The sequence below is a fragment of the Mya arenaria genome, chromosome 12 (genome assembly GCF_026914265.1).
Source record: "Mya arenaria isolate MELC-2E11 chromosome 12, ASM2691426v1".
NCBI lineage: Eukaryota > Metazoa > Mollusca > Bivalvia > Myida > Myidae > Mya > Mya arenaria.
The window spans coordinates 26,062,120-26,068,119 of record NC_069133.1 but is presented as its reverse complement, the minus strand read 5'-3'; positions in this window follow the sequence as shown (position 1 = coordinate 26,068,119).

The window sequence follows — 6,000 nt, the reverse complement described above, 5'->3', positions numbered from 1 at the left end:
AAATGTTTGAAATGACGTTGAACGTGCGCATTGTCAAGGGTACATGCCCGTCAGTCTGACAAGAATATGTGTTACGTTCAATTTTCTGATTGTCCCAAATGACGGTGTTGTGTGTTGTCGTTACATATAATCCCGCCGTCGGGCCAAACGTCATTTCAAAAGTTTTCGCAGAAAGATCAATTGGTTTGGTTCAAAATTAAACCGATCTTACTAAATCTTTGTCAGAATTTACGTCTCTAAAAGTCTAGTTCAAAGCTTGGTTAAGTGGACACAAAAAACTAAGTCCGATCTTGATGAAACTTTATCAACCACTATTGTACTAGTATATGTTTTATTTGTTTTTTTATGCGGCGAAAGTGTGCCTTTTTGCCACATAAGACAGTCCTGTTTATGCGTTGAAAATCACCGCATAAACGTGGTCGATTTCGTTTATGCGGCGATGCTGTTATGCAGCGTTACACTGCACTATATGGTGTGATAGGTGAACGTGTTGTTTTAGGCGGTATTCTGAATCAGTTAAACTCGATAAGCGATTAATAATTCCCACGTCGTGATTATTATACTGAATAAGGAAAATATATTTATACAAATCAACATTTCTATTAATTGGTGGCTCTCACAATTTGCCCCTAAAAGGAAGTACAATTAATTATTTTTCCTGTTTGAGGGTTAAACACAAGCTGCCGCCCAAAGTAAACTTAATTGTGAGCTTCAAGTGCACAAGTGGATTTACGAACAATAATTTTGTGTCTCACACAAAAACAGGGATTGGTCTGGATACAGATTTCTTGAAAATGAATATCTGAAGTGTTTCAATTTCAAAGAAATTCCGCAAGTAGATGCTTAATAGACAATTAACTAAAGTAATGCAAAACTGAAGTACAAACAGCTGATGAGGATTGTGTAATTTGAAAGATGTTGAGTTGAGTTGAGTTGAGTTGCTATGATCCACTTAGAGCTTCTACCAACTAATAAGCCATACTTAAAACAATAAGGAATACTTTGAAATTACTATGACAAGTAACAATGTAAGGAAATTAATTTTTATGACAATATTTAAAATTAAGAATGGAAGTTTATATTCAAGTTGTTCCATGTATTTGCGTTTTTATAGAAAAACTGTTTATGATGTATTCGATCATAGCTGTCTCGATACAGGCATAATCATATAAATATAGTCCATAGAAACAGCCGCTTCAGAGTCTTTGACTATTTTTGTTTTGGCGACTCTACGCGTCCATATCCCAATTGTTGTTTTTCTAGCCAACAATGACAGATCCCAGCGCTAAGTATATTGAGCGGAAAGATAACGGGCACCTGTTCGATAGTTAAAAAATTGCGATGCTTTGTTGACAGATCGATCTGAATTTGTGTTTTATAAAACACATTAGTGTAATAAAAGAAAGGTAAAGGCTAAAACTAATTATGTGTAACTTTTGTGTTTTTATTTAAGAAAGAAGCGTTAAATAGTGTGGAGTTACAGTTGAAGAATATAATTTACATTGGTATGAATCAGTCGACTTGTGCCGTTTAGGGAACAAAATGAATATCAAAATGTTAAAAAAGTTACCTATACGCGCATTATTGTTGCTAATATAAATATAACATGTAAGCCGATTTTAAGGATAAATTGAATTTAAAGTATGAATAGGGTCGATAACTGCTAAATCGCAAAAATGTTTATAGTTTGGCAAAATATTTTGTGTCTATATAATTTGAAACTCATAAGTTTGAGCGTTAAAGTTAATTTTATTAAAACAATGCGTGTGTTTTATTGTAATGTACTCCGCCTACTTCATTCTAATGATTATCAGACCCAGCCAGAAAACGGGTTTTGTTTCGATTTTGGGCCAATTTTGCGGTCTAATTAAACGAGTTAACTAGTTTTCAAAGAATGTTGACCTATAGGGGGTGGTAGGTGAGCGTGTACCATACAACAATTACTAGGTAGTACTCAACCTACTTCACTCTAGTGAGTACCAGACCTATATGGGGTGGTAGGTAGGCGTGTACCATACAACAATTACTAGGTAGTACTCCACCTACTTTGCTCTAGTGAGTACCAGACCTATATGGGGTGGTAGGTAGGCGTGTACCATACAAAAATTACTAGGTAGTACTCAACCTACTTCACTCTAGTGAGTACCAGACCTATATGGGGTGGTAGGTAGGCGTGTACCATACAACAATTACTAGGTAGTACTCAACCTACTTCACTCTAGTGAGTACCAGACCTATATGGGGTGGTAGGTGAGCATGTCCAATACAACAATTACTAGGTAGTACTCCATCTACTTCACTCTAGTGAGTACCAGACCTATATGGGGTGGTAGGTAGGCGTGTACCATACAACAATTATTAGGTAGTACTCCATCTACTTCACTTTAGTGAGTACCAGACCTATATGGGGTGGTAGGTAGGCGTGTACCATACAACAATTACTAGGCAGTACTCCACCTACTTCACTCTAGTGAGTGCCAGACCTATATGGGGTGGTAGATGGGCGGGTTCCATACAACAATTACTAGGCAGTACTCCATCTACTTCACTCTAGTGAGTGCCAGACCTATATGGGGTGGTAGATGGGCGGGTTCCATACAACAATTACTAGGCAGTACTCCATCTACTTCACTCTAGTGAGTACCAGACCTATATGGGGTGGTAGGTGAGTGTGTCCCATACAACAATTACTAGGTAGTACTCCGCCTTCTTCACTCTAGTGAGTACCAGACCTATATGGGGTGGTAGGTGAGTTTGTCCCATACAACAATTACTAGGTAGTACTCCACATACTTCACTCTAGTGAGTACCAGACCTATATGGGGTGGTAGGTGAGTGTGTCCCATACAACAATTACTAGGTAGTACTCCACATACTTCACTCTAGTGAGTACCAGACCTATATGGGGTGGTAGGTGAGTGTGTCCCATACAACAATTACTAGGTAGTACTCCACATACTTCACTCTAGTGAGTACCAGACCTATATGGGGTGGTAGGTGAGTGTGTCCCATACAACAATTACTAGGTAGTACTCCACATACTTCACTCTAGTGAGTACCAGACCTATATGGGGTGGTAGGTGAGTGTGTCCCATACAACAATTACTAGGTAGTACTCCACCTACTTCACTCTAGTGAGTACCAGACCTATATGGGGTGGTAGGTGAGTGTGTCCCATACAACAATCATTAGGTAGTACTCCACCTACTTTACTCTAGTGAGTACCAGACCTATATGGGGTGGTAGGTGAGTGTGTCCCATACAACAATTACTAGGTAGTACTTCACCTACTTCACTCTAGTGAGTACCTGACCTATATGGGGTGGTAGGTGAGCATGTCCCATACAACAATTACTAGGTAGTACTCCATCTACTTCACTCTAGTGAGTACCAGACCTATATGGGGTGGTAGGTGAGCATGTACCATACAACAATTACTAGGTAGTACTCCGCCTACTTCACTCTAGTGAGTACCAGACCTATATGGGGTGGTAGGTGAGCATGTCCCATACAACAATTACTAGGTAGTACTCCACCTACGTCACTCTAGTGAGTACCAGACCTATATGGGGTGGTAGGTGAGCATGTCCCATACAACAATTACTAGGTAGTACTCCATCTACTTCACTCTAGTGAGTACCAGACCTATATGGGGTGGTAGGTGAGTGTGTCCCATACAACACTTACTAGGTAGTACTCCATCTACTTCACTCTAGTGAGTACCAGACCTATATGGGGTGGTAGGTGAGTGTGTCCCATACAAAAAATACTAGATAGTACTCCATCTACTTCACTCTAGTGAATACCAGACCTATATGGGGTGGTAGGTGAGTGTGTCCCATACAACAATTACTAGGTAGTACTCCGCCTACTTCATTCCAGTGAGTACCAGACCTATATGGGGTGGTAGGTGAGCATGTCCCATACAACAATTACTAGGTAATACTCCATCTATTTCACTCTAGTGAGTACCAGACCTATATGGGGTGGTAGGTGAGTGTGTCCCATACAACAATTACTAGGTAGTACTCCATCTACTTCACTCTAGTGAGTACCAGACCTATATGGGGTGGTAGGTGAGTGTGTCCCATACAACAACTACTAGGTAGTACTCCATCTACTTCACTCTAGTGAGTACCAGACCTATATGGGGTGGTAGGTGAGTGTGTCCCATACAACAATTACTAGGTAGTACTCCATCTTCTTCACTCTAGTGAGTACCAGACCTATATGGGGTGGTAGGTGAGTGTGTCCCATACAACAATTACTACGTAGTACTCCATCTACTTCACTCTAGTGAGTACCAGACCTATATGGGGTGGTAGGTGAGCATGTCCCATACAACAATTACTAGGTAGTACTCCATCTACTTATATCTAGTGAGTACCAGACCTATATGGGGTGGTAGGTGAGTGTGTCCCATACAACAATTACTAGGTAGTACTCCATCTACTTCACTCTAGTGAGTACCAGACCTATATGGGGTGGTAGGTGAGTGTGTCCCATACAACAATTACTACGTAGTACTCCATCTACTTCACTCTAGTGAGTACCAGACCTATATGGGGTGGTAGGTGAGTGTGTCCCATACAACAATTACTACGTAGTACTCCATCTACTTCACTCTAGTGAGTACCAGACCTATATGGGGTGGTAGGTGAGTGTGTCCCATACAACAATTACTAGGTAGTACTCCATCTACTTCACTCTAGTGAGTACCAGACCTATATGGGGTGGTAGGTGAGTGTGTCCCATACAACAATTACTAGGTAGTACTACATCTACTTCACTCTAGTGAGTACCAGACCTATATGGGGTGGTAGGTGAGTGTGTCCCATACAACAACTACTAGGTAGTACTCCATCTACTTCACTCTAGTGAGTACCAGACCTATATGGGGTGGTAGGTGAGTGTGTCCCATACAACAATTACTAGGTAGTACTCCATCTACTTCACTCTAGTGAGTACCAGACCTATATGGGGTGGTAGGTGAGTGTGTCCCATACAACAATTACTAGGTAATACTCCATCTACTTCACTCTAGTGAGTACCAGACCTATATGGGGTGGTAGGTGAGTGTGTCCCATACAACAATTACTAGGTAGTACTCCATCTACTTCACTCTAGTGAGTACCAGACTTATATGGGGTGGTAGGTGAGTGTGTCCCATACAACAATTACTAGGTAGTACTCCATCTACTTCACTCTAGTGAGTACCAGACCTATATGGGGTGGTAGGTGAGTGTGTCCCATACAACAATTACTAGGTAGTACTCCATCTACTTCACTCTAGTGAGTACCAGACCTATATGGGGTGGTAGGTGAGTGTGTCCCATACAACAACTACTAGGTAGTACTCCACATACTTCACTCTAGTGAGTACCAGACCTATATGGGGTGGTAGGTGAGTGTGTCCCATACAACAACTACTAGGTAGTACTCCACATACTTCACTCTAGTGAGTACCAGACCTATATGGGGTGGTAGGTGAGTGTGTCCCATACAACAATTACTAGGTAGTACTCCATCTAGTTCACTCTAGTGAGTACCAGACCTATATGGGGTGGTAGGTGAGTGTGTCCCATACAACAACTACTAGGTAGTACTCCACATACTTCACTCTAGTGAGTACCAGACCTATATGGGGTGGTAGGTGAGTGTGTCCCATACAACAATTACTAGGTAGTACTCCGCCTACTTCACTTTAGTGAGTACCAGACCTATATGGGGTGGTAGGTGAGTGTGTCCCATACAACAATTACTAGGTAGTACTCCACCTACTTCACTCTAGCGAGTACCAGACCTATATAGGGTGGTAGGTGAGTGTGTCCCATACAACAATTACTAGGTAGTACTCCGCCTACTTCACTCAAGTGAGTACCAGACCTATATGGGGTGGTAGGTGAGTGTGTCCCATACAACAATTACTAGGTAGTACTCCATCTACTTCACTCTAGTGAATACCAGACCTATATGGGGTGGTAGGTGAGCATGTCCCAT